Source organism: Gobius niger (assembly GCF_951799975.1).
Source record: "Gobius niger genome assembly, chromosome: 19".
Taxonomy (NCBI): domain Eukaryota; kingdom Metazoa; phylum Chordata; class Actinopteri; order Gobiiformes; family Gobiidae; genus Gobius; species Gobius niger.
In genome coordinates, this window is record NC_136870.1 from 20,616,160 (window position 1) to 20,630,863 (window position 14,704).

General features: G+C 41.0%; 1 protein-coding gene across 2 annotated transcripts in view; it reads left to right on the plus strand.

Annotated features, from left to right (window-relative positions):
- The window catches only part of ptprea (protein tyrosine phosphatase receptor type Ea), a 98,954-nt gene that overhangs the window by 35,315 nt on the left and 48,935 nt on the right, over positions 1–14,704 (plus strand). For both annotated transcript variants that reach the window (XM_079577155.1, XM_079577156.1), the window contains exon 2: positions 4,375–4,621. The gene's annotated coding sequence lies outside the window, so the exon portion shown is untranslated. The remainder of the gene's footprint in view (positions 1–4,374; positions 4,622–14,704) is intronic.

Below are 14,704 nucleotides of genomic sequence, written 5' to 3' on the forward strand. Positions count from 1 at the left end.
TGTTTCGGCCGGGGAATGTGTCACCTGGGCTCGAAGTGAGTTTTTGCTCGGCTCGGAGGCCTGTCGGGGGGGAGGACGCTGTTTTTAGGGAGTTTTGGAGAATGGCAGGGCTCGCATCGAACATTGTTTTGCGAGAAGGTAAGTCTCTTCTGACCCCTGTCACACTGAATCCAGCTTATTATGTTGGATTCCCGAAATCTTATTAGTTCGACGGCATAATCCCCTATTGTATATACTCCGCTTGGCCTGGAAGGAACTGTTGCATCTTGTTTCCAGCGCAGCCTCTAGTCTCCGAAAACATTGCGCTTCTTCGCGGAGCTCAGGTGTAGCCGTCACCATGGCAACGTGAAACATCCCGCCACATTTCCAGAGACCTATTTTTCAAAACAGATTTAGAGGACTCCGCCTGTTTCGATCCGCCTCTGTGCCTCTCCCCCTCTCTCGCGCGCTCAGCTTTTCTGAATGATATCATTACAGGATGCTCGCTGTATTATTTAGGAGTTAGCTTGATCTGATTCCACACTGTCAGACCGTGTATCATTTATTTATGTGCTTTGAGTCTGTTTGAACAGCACTGCTCCCTCTCCCGGGTTTTGAATAGCAAAATACACACCATAGGTAAATAATAGGACATTGCATCATATTAATGGTGTAATAATTTAAGGGACAGTATGTGTCTTTAAATGCACAGTGTTATTGATTTACAATTATAGGTCTGTTTGTTGTCATTGTAAGGTTATAGAGATTTGATTGAATGTTTTATGTTTATGACATGGCAGAACGATTTATAGAAGCCAAACCCATATGATAGCAATGAGGGCTTAAATGTGTACATTCATGCTTCTGCCCTGTATTTATTATTTATTCATTCCACATAAATGGTATATGGTCTCAACTTCTATAGCTTTACATCAAGGATCCACTCACCCATTCACTCTCTCATTCATACACCAGTGTGTGCAGGATTCACACCCACAACCTTTCGATCATGAGAAGACCCGCTCTACCATAGATACAGACGGCATCGCGTCATAGAAGGGGGCGTGGCTCCTCCAAGGGGGAAAATAGAATCTTCAGGGAAACACAGTTTTTCACAGTTTTTAGCCATTTTCTGGTGAAATATTAACTTATTTATCACATGCAATTAAAGTAAAGTCTAAATTGGGTCCATATGGATGTTTATTCACAGCAGATTGTTCAGTAGAAGTGAAAAAAAATGGCAGCCGTAGCTAGCACTAGCTAGTGTTAGCATTAGCACGATGCAAGATGGTGGCGCTCACGCCAGAGGCAGTGGCCCGGCTCTCTTGCAGTTGCTACTACTGTTTTTGCTGTTTTTGTCTGTGAGTGTTTATTATTCATTATTGAGACATCGAGAGCCAAACAAGTTTCATTTTGCTTGTGTGTAAAGACAAATAAAACATTCTATATTCTATAACATGAAGCATCATGTTAGCATTATCCGTTATTTATGTGTTTATGGGCTGTTGAACCACTTTGCTCCTCCCATGTCTTTGTATCTTTATTTAGTAGAAAACTATGTTTATAATTCAGCATTTGTTAAAGTAGTTTAAAGTTTTTTTCTCCAAATTGTTTTCCCCCTTAACTGTTTCCATACATGACCATATCTGCACCACTGTCGCCCCAATGACAGTCTGCACCTGCAGGATCTGAGGTTGACTATATGCAGTATACAGAAACAAACAGAACAGCTGTGGAACAACATGTTCCAATGCTCTGTGGTACAGCAATCTGACCATAATGTCCAACTACTTTTATATGAAAGACATCTGCAGTAATTCTTTACATTTTTATAATCTATAGTGATTCATTGTATGATGTGTGCAACTATATAACATAACGCTCTTGTAGAGTGAGAGTCATAATGGAGAAACATGTCTGGAACATTGCATTATGATTTGAGTAGCTCTACTTTCTTCTTCAGCTCAGTATATTTCAGAGACAAATGTATTTCTTTCATATACTGAGTTATTTACAACTGCGCAAACAAAATAGATAATACCAGACACATAAATCCCCCTGAGTTGTACTTATAGTCTTTTCTCTTTGATGAGACTGGGGAGCGTCGCTATAGCAACGGCTTGGCTGGATTCTCTGTGCTGCAGGTAAACTAATATTCGCCAAAATGTCAAAGTTACACAAGCTAAGAAATGGGAAATGAATTAAACGTTTCAGAGTTTTTTGTTTTCTGTTGTTTTGGGGAACATTTTTCTGAGCCAGATTGCAGAAATTGAAGTCAAGTCAAGGGAGAAGTAACTACGCAGCTCTTGATAATACAAACATGTATTTATTATGTCACTTCCTGGGGCACAGGATGTGACATAAGAAGAGGTAGATATTCAATAACTGTCGCGACTTGCCAGGCCATGCCGTATAGTATGAGCTGTGAACAAGTCGCAGTTTTATTGGTAATGACATTTTCCCTCTTCCTTCTCAAACTACGCTCAGATCTTGTACATCATCCCCAATTTATTCCGTACAATGAGCAACTATTTAGCGTCTTTGACATTTTGAGGGCACGCCCCCGCAGAACAGAGTGCATTGCTGTATCTACAGTACAACAGTGGGGTCGTAGCTGGTGGCGCAGTGCTCCCAGGTAGATAAATAGTGTGCTTTTCGAGCCCCTACCCCCTTTTCCTTCCTTCCCCTCAGACCTCCTGCAGGCTAATAGCAGGGATTATGCACTCAAACCTGCAATCTCCACAGCAGCCGGGGCGCCAACATTTCAGAAAAAAAGTCAAACGGTGCCGGCTTTATCTGAACTGGCGAGGATTAGAATAAATATGCCAATATCTGAGCTAGAAGGTTTAGTTTGTGTAAAAAATGCGCCGAATTTAGGCTACGTTGCGCGCTGATTTTGCGACCGTTTGATCGTGTGAAAGTATGGAACGGCCGCATTTACCGAGGAGGGAGGCTGCAGTCTGGAAATGAAATGCAGTAAATGAATTAGCATGCAGAACCGAGTGAACTCCTCTCATTAATTTGAATGTAATTAGCCCCACAGTGGATGTATGTGGCTTTTTTCTGTGATTTTCTATGAGATCTTGGCTGTGCTGGATGAAAAAAAAAAAGTATGGGAAATTTGATTGGATATCGATTTGTATGGGCTGTGTAATGCCACTATTGAATAACCATTTACTAGTATGAAAAATAGTTAATTATGGTGAATGTTTTCCACCCATGTTTGATGGGAGAGGCAAATCTAAGAAATTGCCTATAATGAGTTTGTGTCCCAGAAAAACACATTTAAGAATGCATGGTTGCATGATGGTGTGGTGGTGCAGAGGGTTAGCGCTCTCATCTTTCAGCAGGAAGGTCCCAGGTTCAATTCCGGGGAAAGATAAGGGCCTTGCTGTGTGGAGTTTACATGTTTTCCTCTCTTTCATAACAACAAAAACCCAAACCAGCCGGGTTCTTCTTTCTAGGCTGGGAGGGTTCTGGGAGATTCTTCATTTCTGTGTGACTTTCCTGGTTAAATAAAGCTCAAATAAATAAATGAATAAATAAATATTCTGGCGTTTTCAAGCAATATTAATATGTGATCGTCAATGATCCCCATTGTTCCAACCATCAGCAAAGTCAGAATGCTTTTTTTGGCAGGTATTTCGTGCAGAATCAACTTTTTTAATAATTAAAGCAGTACTGAGTAACTTGTTTACCTTAATAAATCCTTTTCATAGTCCATCTTGGGGTAATACAAGTGTTAATGGAGTGATTGGGGGATCTTTCATCTCCCCTGATCACGACGAAGAAGAAGCTAACAGGCTAACAGGCAAAGCTAACTGCGGGCTAGCGCCGCTTAAACAGTATTTACAGCCAAGTTTGAGTGAAAAAAAAAAAGATCTCCATTGTGTAACTGGATGTACAATATCCCTCTCTCCCTTTGTCTTTTCTGTCAGCGTAGTATTTACTCTCACGGACAATTAATGAGTAAAAAAACGCAGCATGCTACTTAACATGCTACGACACATGCAGCGGCGCTTATGGCCTCTAGGGGCATGAGTTCCTTAGTTCTGCTTTAACCCTGTTTTTATTGTGAAATGTGTTGAGCTTTCCATGAAGTGCCCCAAACACTACTTCTCAAATGTGTCTACAGTGTTGCAAGAGAGTGCAAAGGCTTATGTATTGCCCGAAAAAAGCTACACAGTAATCTTTTAGTTATCCCTCAGTCTAGCATTAAAGCCGCTGCACAATTTTAACCTTTAAGCACACTGGGGCAGGTTTCGCCACACTCGCTCCGTTTCTACATTGCTCTTGTCCAATTGCTTGCTCCATTCTGTCTTTGCCCGCCGAAAATTGCCTCACTCCTCCAGTTTCAATCTTGCTAAATGTCTTTCTGTCCTGCCTCTTTTGAAGGTGCCGGGGAGATCTCAGTAATTGTGGTGCTCCATCTCTTGGGGGAAAACCTGCTGGTTCTTCTACGTCAGTGTATCCGCACACCGGCGCTCCATCCATATCGGGTTTTGAAAGGACGTCTCGCCCCCACTGCTACTTTCATGCCCTTGTCGGAGTCAACTATGTGAGAGGCGGAGTGGACAGTGCAATGTCTTCAGCCATTATTATGGAGATGGGATTAACTATACATTGAAGCGAGCGTAATCAGGTGAGATGCTGTGTTTTGTTTTTTCCAAGTTTTAATAGTGTTTTTTTTTTCTTCATAAAACGGGAAAATATTAGGAAGTGACATGGTATTGAGCTAACCTTTAGTAAATCACAAAGTATTAAGTATCAGAATCGAACACGTTTAGCCTCTCATTCAAAAGTCTTCCACCTCTGAGCATCCTTTTGCTTGACCATTGTCCTGTGCATATGAATAATCAAGTTAGAATTGATGCTTTTGAGGTTTTTGGAGAAGTTTCACAACACATTTGTCTGTTATTTGCAGTGTTGGGGGTCATGTATTACAAAAGTAATGAGTTAAAAATATCAGTAGCTTTTGCAGGGTTTTCCTCAGGAAATGGGGAGGTGTTAAGGTGGTGTCTGTTTTTTTTTTTTTTACAAGTTTGTTAAAGGGGGGGTATTATGCAAAATGGACTTTTTCAAGCTTTACATCATGTTATTAAGTCATTCCCTCATTAAAAACATGCCTGAAGTGTTGCCTTAGCACATTCACGTATTTTCGAGTAATCTGTAGAAACTCTGATGGCGGCCATTTTAGGGATAAAACGCCTGATTCCTTCAGGAAACGCCCTCGACCTCCAGGATACGCCTCCGACCTTTCGTCACCAGCCGAGTAACCAACCACTGCTCCTCAGCAGAACCCCCTCCCCGCAGTGTCTAGCCCTAAGATGTAAACAGAGTCATCATGGAGGATTAGCTTCATGTGTTGTGAACCGGAGTTACAGCAGTTCTGAAACTTTTACAAAGACACACATCAGTGTTTCTGTTACCGAAACACCCAGGATTAAAACCGGTGACAAGAACACTTATTTCAGTGTCTGGTTCTGCGCTGGGCCTTGATGATGCACAGAGCCTCCGGAGAAAGCTAATGCTAAGCTAAACCTCGAGTCATCACGTGAAAACGAGAAATATGCACACATAAAGTCAATAAAACCACCACACACATAAAGAACCGTTTAACAATGATCACACACGGAGCCTGGCTTGTTGATTTGGAAGTTTATTGCTCACATTTCATCTACAATGGGTCATAGCCGAGTGGCTTTCTCCCGGAGCTAACAAGCTAGCCGCGATAAGTTAACGGGAAAATTCACTGAATGCAAGCAGCATATTATGCATTGAAAACGTCACTAAAACAGGCAACTGCTTGAAGCAGCCTTTATGACGATCACACACGGAGCCTGGCTTGTTGATTTCGTAGTTTATTGCTCACATTTCATCTACAGTGAGTCGTAGCCGAGAGGTTTCTCCCGGAGCTAAGGCACTATTAGCCGCGACAAGCTAACAACCTTCACCTTCACAACATTCATTGAAAACAGGCAGCATATTATGCACAAATAACGTCAATAAAGCAGTAACTACTCGAAGCAGCCTTTACGATGATCACACAATGAGTCTGGCTTTACACATTTGTGGTTTATTACAGACTTTTCATCAACAATGAGCTGTAGTCGATTATAACAAGCTAACGGGGTAACCTCGAAAAACCATTGTCCACCTGCACAGATAATGTCCGTCTTTTGAATCGTATGGGCTCCTGCAGATCCTGGTGTCGTCCATGGGGGTATAGTTAGAGATCCATAGGGCATGGCAGATGCAAAGAGATAGCCTCCAAACAGCAGTTATTTTTCAGGCAAGAGCCCCTTCCAAGCGTCCGGTGTGGAAGGTTCGTCTCCAAATAATATCCTGTGTGGCCATTGTTCACAAAGTGATAAACAGTAGCTCCTTTCCAACAATAAAAATTAAAATGCACCGATCGTAGTTTCAATACAGTTGAGACAACAAGCGGAGTGTTGTGATGCCACAGACAGCGTGTGGAGGGGGCGTGTCGGAAAGGGTCAGAGGTTCTTAAAGAGACGGGGGCCTATTTCAAGTCATTTGCTACCGCCATTTTGAAAGAGCAATTTTATACAAGGCAGTTATTCTAATTTACTGCATTTACAGACCAACAGAAGGTTTCGTCATCATTGTAGTGTGCTATAGACTGGTGCTATGTGGCTGAAAAAAGCATAATACCCCCTCTTTAAAGCGGCTAGACGCAAGTTAGCCATTTTATACTCGCTACTGCCACCTTAGGTCATTTGTGTAACTGCACCTTCTATATTAAAGGAATAGGCCACCGTTTTTACATACTGAGATATGTTCTTACCTAACGAGTTAATATATACCCGTCTGGTCTTTGTCCGTGCGCTCTGTCACGCAAACGTTATATAGCTCCAAAAAAGCTCACGATAGAAGCTACCAAGCTCTTCCACGTGTTCCCTATTTAAATAAAGTTACGTGAAGTGTTTTCATGCGAAGTATATTTACACAGAAATGTAACATGTCGATTTTATAAGCAGATAAAAAGGGGCACTACATTGTAAGGCGTAATGATTCGAGGAGCAAAACATCCGCGTAGTAACTCCTAAAGACTTCCCCCGCTCACTTCCGTCAATTTTTAAACTCCGTACAGTCCCTTTAAGTCGGCAGCCCAGGAAAAGCACTGCTAAACCCTGCCATAAAGAATATACAGTAGCATATTACTTAAACAAAATACAGTATATATTAGTCATTGCAATTTGAGTAACTCGAGTTACAAGAGCATCTAAATGTATGAACGAAAAAAAGCCAAACTCCCCCCAAATAAAACGCAGCACCAAATCAAGTTGGACACCGGTGTATAAGATCTGCAGTTGCGTGTGGTTAATGTCGTCACAACAAAACATGAGGGAATGGGGAAAACAAAGGCATTTTTACTCTGTTTATATTTCGCCAAAAGTAATTCAAAGTAGTGCAACTCAGTTACATTTTTGAAACAGTAGTATGTAATACAAACATATTACATTTTTAAACTCTAATACTGTATATAGGATAGATTAAAATTTTAAAGTAACTTTCCCAACACTGGTTATATGTTTTCATTTCTGTTACAATAAACGTTTACTTTCTTTTACCAGAGTCTATTTTCGCCACTTCTACCAAAAATTAGGGTCAATTGGTGTTGCGTTAAATGTGCTACATGCATAAACCAATCTAGAAAACATGTATTTGATTATGGACTAAAACAGCTAAAGACAGTGTTTAAGTGTGGGTTTATTTTAACTTCCATACTCAACAGTTGTTCTTCGTCATAATTGAGGATCAGTTCACACTGTTGCTTCAATGTGCTGCGTTGGTTCGTGCGGTTGTAACAGGAAGTTTGGACTGTCGTGTGAACACAAGAGAGGACCTGAGAAGCAGTTGTAGTAATAGAAACTCCTGATGTTGTTCTTTCAAGGCAGAAGTACAGTAGCTACAGCTCTACCGCAGCGTGACACAGTGAAAGGAGATATAGTCAGGGTTTATTCAAGCAGTAGTAAGTTCAATGCTTTCAATACTGTATTTGAATGCCACAAACGCAGAAAAAATATCTGCACATATTTTTTTTTTAAGATTTGCAAACAGAGGGAAGAGAATTGGACAAAATGGGAATTTTGAGCAAAAAAAAATTGGTTAATTTCAGCCAAAAGAGCAACTGAATGTGTGTTAGACCACCATTTTGGTATTCTCAATGAACTAAAATTTTCTTCAAAATATTAAGCAATGCCATCATTTTACAATATAATGCTTGTTTGAGTTGAATTAAATGCTTTTTTTATCTACAGTTAAGGCCTTGATTCTGTACAGTGCATTTTCGTCACTGCACATTGGAATAAGGACTGCTTTTATTGGTGATGCATACTGTTGCTATGTGCATTAAGGCTGAAGGGTTATGAAAAAGTGTCTGCGTTTAATGAGTGCTGTTATATATTTGCGAGTTCATGGCGGCCATTTTACACAACATAACTTTTGAGGGAATAATGTAATATTTAAGCTAATAATAAACTAGTACAGTGGACCCTTTAAACCTCTTAACCCCCACCTGAACCAAGCACATGTTCTCCAGTTTGGCTTTACCCAAATCTAAAGGCTTCTGGAGTAGAGCTGACAGCCTGTAGGCCAGTGTAACGTCTCAATTGAAAGCTAGGACCTACAAAACTGATCTGTCACATTTTTGTCACGTTTTTTTTTTTTTTTTACTCGTTTTGGTCACATTTTATGGCTTCATCACAGTTACATTACACAAAGAAGCTTAATTTCCGGCTTTCCTGTCACTCAGAGAATAGACTTTAAAACAGCTCTGCTTGTGTACAAGTCTTTTCATGGTTTAGCTCCAAAGTACATCTCTGACATGTTAGAGCCGTATGAACCATCTCGGGCCCTGAGAACTTCAGGGAGGGGCCTCCTGGTGGTTCCCAGAGTCAATAATAAACACGGTGAGGCTGCGTTTCAGTTTCATGCTGCTAAAATCTGGAACCGTCTTCACGAGGATGTGAAACAGGCCTCAACTCTGACAATGTTCAAATCCAGGCTGAAAACAGTTCTTTTTACCAATGCATATGACTGAAAGTATTTTATCTGCACTCTCGCCTTTTACTGTAATTGATTAATTCTATGTTGATGTTTTTATTGATTCTATTTGTTTTCAACTGTGAAGCACTTTGAATTGCCTTGTGTATGAATTGTGCTCTACAAATAAACTTGCCTTGCCTTGCCTAATGTGGCCAAAACTTAACAAAAAAAGTCAGGAAATTGTGACAGAAATGCACAATAACGTGGCAAAAATGCAACAAAAAAGCCACAAAAACAAATTAAACTTGACAAATAGATAGGACGAGGCTTAGATCAGTTGAGGTGTTGGCTGTGAGCTCCAGTCAAGAAGCTTTCAGGTTTGAGTAAAGTCAAACCAGAGAAAAAGAGCTTGGTCAAAGTCGGGGTTAAGAGGTTAAGAAGGACGGTTTTGCCCATATGTTGTTTCATTCGTTACAAAGATCATTTTGCAGCCTTTCTCATCCGCACACTACAAGATTTTGATTCTACAAGTGTTCTTTAAAGCGTACTTGGCAATCCCTCTTATAGCCCCATTGTCCCATTTGTAAAAACTCCCCCTTATCGCTCATTAAGCCCTGTTTACAGATAGCATTGTTAGCTTGAGCTTATCTTTTGCGCTGCTGCCACATCGAGACTAATGCGTGCGTTAGTGCCGCTGTGTCTCCCTGTGCTTTACCTATATCTTATCCCGAGTTTAGTCAGGGCTGTCCTCGCGCCCCGCTCCTGTTTCCTCTCAGTGGAAGTCGGGCCTGGTGGCTGGCTTCACGGGGAAGGAAGCGAGCAGACAAGGAAACGGTGCATATCAAACAGCAGCTGGGCGCCTGCATGTGCTTACCCTGCATAAACACCCACAGAATCAAACCAAGCTTTTCATGACAAGTGTGACCCAGATCGTACTCACTGGAGCTGGATTAGAAGTAGGGCGGCAGTATTTTTCAATAATGTCTAATTGTTATGTTTCCGACACCTTTGCAGAGGTTTAAGCTGTATACGGAGCTGGCAGAGAGGATAGGTAGTTGTTTGCAGAGTCATTTCACACTTAGTATAATTGTGTTTTTGTGATTTGCTAAGTGGAAAGTTGATGATTTGATTGATTGTGATCATTAGAGCAACCCTGACTTGAACATGTAGAATTTTATTCACTTACTAAAGGCTGTTTTAATAATAATAATAATAATAATAGTAATAATGCATTGGTTTTGCAGCGCTTTTCTGGACACTCAAAGACGCTTTACATTGCACTATTCACTCCATACTCGGTGGTGGTAAGCTACTATTGTAGCCACAGCTGCCCTGGGGTAGACTCACGTAAGCGAGGCAACCAGCACCAACCACTCACTCACTCACTACATTCGCTAGGCTTCCTGGTGTTCCCAAACGGTCTCCATCCAAGTACCGACCAGGCCCTTCCATGCTTAGCTTCCAAGGTCTGACGGGATTGGGCAAAGCAAAGGCCACGTTATTATGGTATCTTAATTTTGTATTTGTCATAACAAAGGCATTTAAAGCGACACCGAGTTATATTCCACTCAAAAAATAGAATAAAATACAAGAATTGAATTGATTACAGACTGAGACCTGACTTACCTTTACTGGGAGCGGAGGCTGAAGGCGGCCAATTATGAGATTGAATTAGAAGCTTTTTTGCTTCCAATACCGATACCAATACTGGGGGTTTGCGTATCTGCCAATATCCGATATTAACCGATACCAAGAGACTTTCTTAAAGTGGTTTCCTCTGAGTGAATGGTCCTCTTATCTCCATTGTGAGATCAATAAAATCTTATCTTGTCCTGATGTTACAGATCAATTATCAATTATTTCTATTAATAAACTAATGGAAAAACATTACACAAGGATCAATGAATAATCTACACTATCCTTGGGACAGGCTATTTTACATTAATACAAACTTATGTTACATCTACAACACAAACACTTGGCCACTCCAGCAGTGACTGTTTTTATTTTATTAGACTACTTTAGGTATTTCTATCATAGTTTTTGACCAGCCTTGATCAGTTGCAGCTAGCACTAGCATGCTATCGATATCTTAAACATGCTGTTGCACGACGATCAAAAATACATTCCCATAGGTTAAAACTAGATTTAGGGTTGGGGAGAAAGTTGGTGAAAGTTGTGTTTTTAAGGCGATGAGAGCCAAAACAGGTGTCGGTTCAGTATCAGATATTTATAGCCGATACCCGATACCGTATTTTTTTCAGTAGGGCTCCGATATCCGATACCAGTATTGGATCGGTGCATCCCTAGAATTAGGTTAGGTCCTCATTTTAATCCGTTCGTTGATTACCTACTGTGTCGAGCTGGTCATTAGCATTATGTTTTGTATCACAGTAGAAATCCAAAATGCAACTGTGCCTTTAACATAAGGGGACAGTGGCACAGGGGTTGAATTTGCACCTATGCACCAGAGGGAAGCCGGTTCAGACCTCACTCTGCTTGTATTCGTGTTGTGACATACAGTACTTCATCCCGGAAATGAGACACTTCACTAACATTTTCCACTTGACAGCGCATTGGTGCAGCAAGTGTATCTAGACTGACAAAAAGAGTGCAGAAGAAATAAAGTTGTGGTTGATACAATTCTATCCTCCGACTCCTTTGATACTTTCTGGATTTGTAAAGATTTTAAGTCTCGCTGACAGCTTCAATCCCTGAAACCTCTTGCCTGTCAAATCCCAGGCCCTGTCCAGATTTTGATGTGGCTCAGGCGGAGTGCGGTTTCCCCTGTTCTTCCACGGCGCATAAACGCCTCTCCACATCCAGTCGAGAGCTGTTGACCCCGGTGTTACCTTCACAGCCCGCGGGTCAATTGAACGTGTCTGTGCTTGAGATTTGTGGAAACCAATATGTCACCACCGCCACCACCACTCCCTCCCACTCCCCCTCATCCTCCTTCTCTAATGCCCCCCCCCTCGCAGTGTTTGATGTGCGCTGCGGTAGCTTGTCACGCCTGTGTGCCTCCGTCAGTAGCTGTTAGCCGTGAGCCTTTAGCCTTTAGCACGTCGGCTCAGTTTTTGTGGTGCGGATGTTTTTGCTTCCTCGTTGGAAAAGGTCGGCGAGTTCTCTGCCAGGGCTTTTGAATCATTGTTTGTTTTTCTACGGCTCGATGTATTGCTTTGGGAGCTGGGCCAGTGCTACAGAGGGCATGAAATGAGAGTTGAATTTTTTTAATCAAATACTTGTTTTGCATCTTAGGGGTTCCCATTTATTGGTGTGATTGGAATAGTTGGTTTTGGTATATTTATTATGAGTAAACTATTTAACAAATGTGGTATAAATCATAGTCGGATTAAGCATAACATGGCGATACACAGTACCCGTCAAAAGTTTAGAAACACTTTTTTTATGTTTTGTTTTTTATTTTATTTTAAGACTATACATTGTAGATTCTCACTGAAAGCATTAGTTTATGAATGAACACATATGGAAAGGTGGCAACCAAGGCACTCCTCCCCCATCATAATTCTCTATTTTATTTTGCTGGTTTCTTCCACACAAGCCTTAAACAAAACAAAAAAAGTTGCAATTAATACTTCAAAGTGCTTTGTTTTGATTACTGCTTTGCACTTTTGGCATTTTCTCATTAAGCTTCACGATGTAGTCACCAGAAATGGTTTTAACTTCACAGACCGCTGAAACCGTTTCAGGTGGTGCCAAGATTAAAGGGCGGCAATTTAGAAGAATTTAAAATATTAAACACATTTTCAGTTATTTCACGCTTTTTAGTTTCCTACATAATTTAATTCCATGTGTTCATTTATAGTTTAATGTCTTCCATGAGAATCACACGAGTGTTAAAAATAAAGAAAAGCCAATACATTAAAGCTGGGGTACCAAATTTTTCCTGTTCAAACTTTGACATTTTTTTTGTTTTGGCCCAAACTCATTTCTAGCTCTCACAATCCCTCCTGCATTTCCAAAATGTTCCAGCAAATTAATTACATTCACGTTTCACGCCTGTGCACAGATTTGAGCGGTGGCAAAGTGAAGCAGGAGGGACCACCCCCAAAATAAATTACACTCCTTTAGATTCTTCTTGTAACTTCCATCGCTCCATAAACATTTAGGGGAAGACTTAACACCAAGTCTGTTTTTTGATGTGTTTACAACATAGTTTTAAATAAATTTACGCTTCAACAACAAAAAGTTAGGTGCTCTAGCTTCAAAAGTGTTTCCAAACTTTTGACAGGTACTGTATAATGAGTTGTCGTAGTCAAAGATGTATCAATTAGCAGCCGTGGTGGTGGGGATAGTGTTGCACAGCCTGACCAAATAAAAGAGTACCACCTGGATTTAACCAACTGCTAAGATCTGGGGTTGCTGAAATTGGTCAGCTCTCAGTTCAGCAGCATTGTGTGCCCAATGACTCAGCTGACTCCCTGAACATCCTGAAGGACCAGGTTATTCCAGTGATGGAGTTCTTCTTCCCCATTGGGATGGGCATAATCCGAAATGGCAATGCCAGGATTCATTGGGCTCACATTAGTGAAGGAGCGGTTCAGGGAGGACACGTCATTTTCACACATGGTTTGGCCGCCACAGAGTCCAGGTCTTAACCCTGGTGAGAATCTTTGGGATGTGCTGGAGAAGATCTAGGTGAAAAAATGAATGCATCACTAGATTTTTTGACATTGCAGAAGCTTATTGAGACAATGTCGCCACAAATGCCTGCTGTAATCGAAGCTAAAGTCGGCCCAAAATATTAGAGTGTGTGTCTGTTTTTTGACCAGGCATTTGATTTGACCCAAGTATTCATGCCACTTTGAATACTGAAGTAGCATTATGCAGTACTACAACATGTAACAATATCTCTACTATAAATGAAAGACAACTGATTGATAATAAGATAACAGTAAAAACGCATGTTTATGTGAAGAAACCAGTGAGTCAGTGTTTAAGATGTTAGCATGCTACTGGCTAGCATTTAGCTTGGATACAACATGTGACAGAGGTCAGAGCTGAGCTGTTACTGTAGTATTTCCTCATCGTTCATAGATGTGAGCCACACATGTGTTTATCGTGTTGAAGCCATTGACAGTTGATTGATGACAGGTGCTAAACGGTAGCATGCTAGCGTCTTGAGCAGCTTAAATACTGACTCAGACTGAGACTGTTGACATGACAAACTGTAAAACTCACAGATAAAAGTTTTCTGTTTCATCTTTGATGGGTTAATTTAGTAGATCTTAAGTAAATCCTGCTGTAGCTCAACAGACAGCGCTGCTACGTCTGTGCCACATTTGCTGCTGATATCACATAAACGTGCCTCTCTGGGGCCGTGTTTTTACTGTAATCTTCTTGAGCAATGATTACGAGTACATAAAAATGCCACTGTCAATCAGTTGTCTTTCATTTAAATCCTGAGTTGAGATATTGTGGAACTATGCATGATGTCCTTGCAAACGCATGTATAGTCGTTGTAATAAGAGTCGTTGTAGGTATAGCGTGTATAATGGTGCATAATGGTGTATTTAGTTCATTTCTATCTCTCGCTTTTACATTGGATAAAGTTGTACCTATTTCACTGTGAATTTCCTACAGTCTCGTTGTTTTTCTTTTGGCGCCAGAGACAATAGAACTCGCCTGTGGCGCCCCGGTGGCTCAAATTTATATAGAAACCAATCAAAGCAGTTACTGAACCTCCATCACG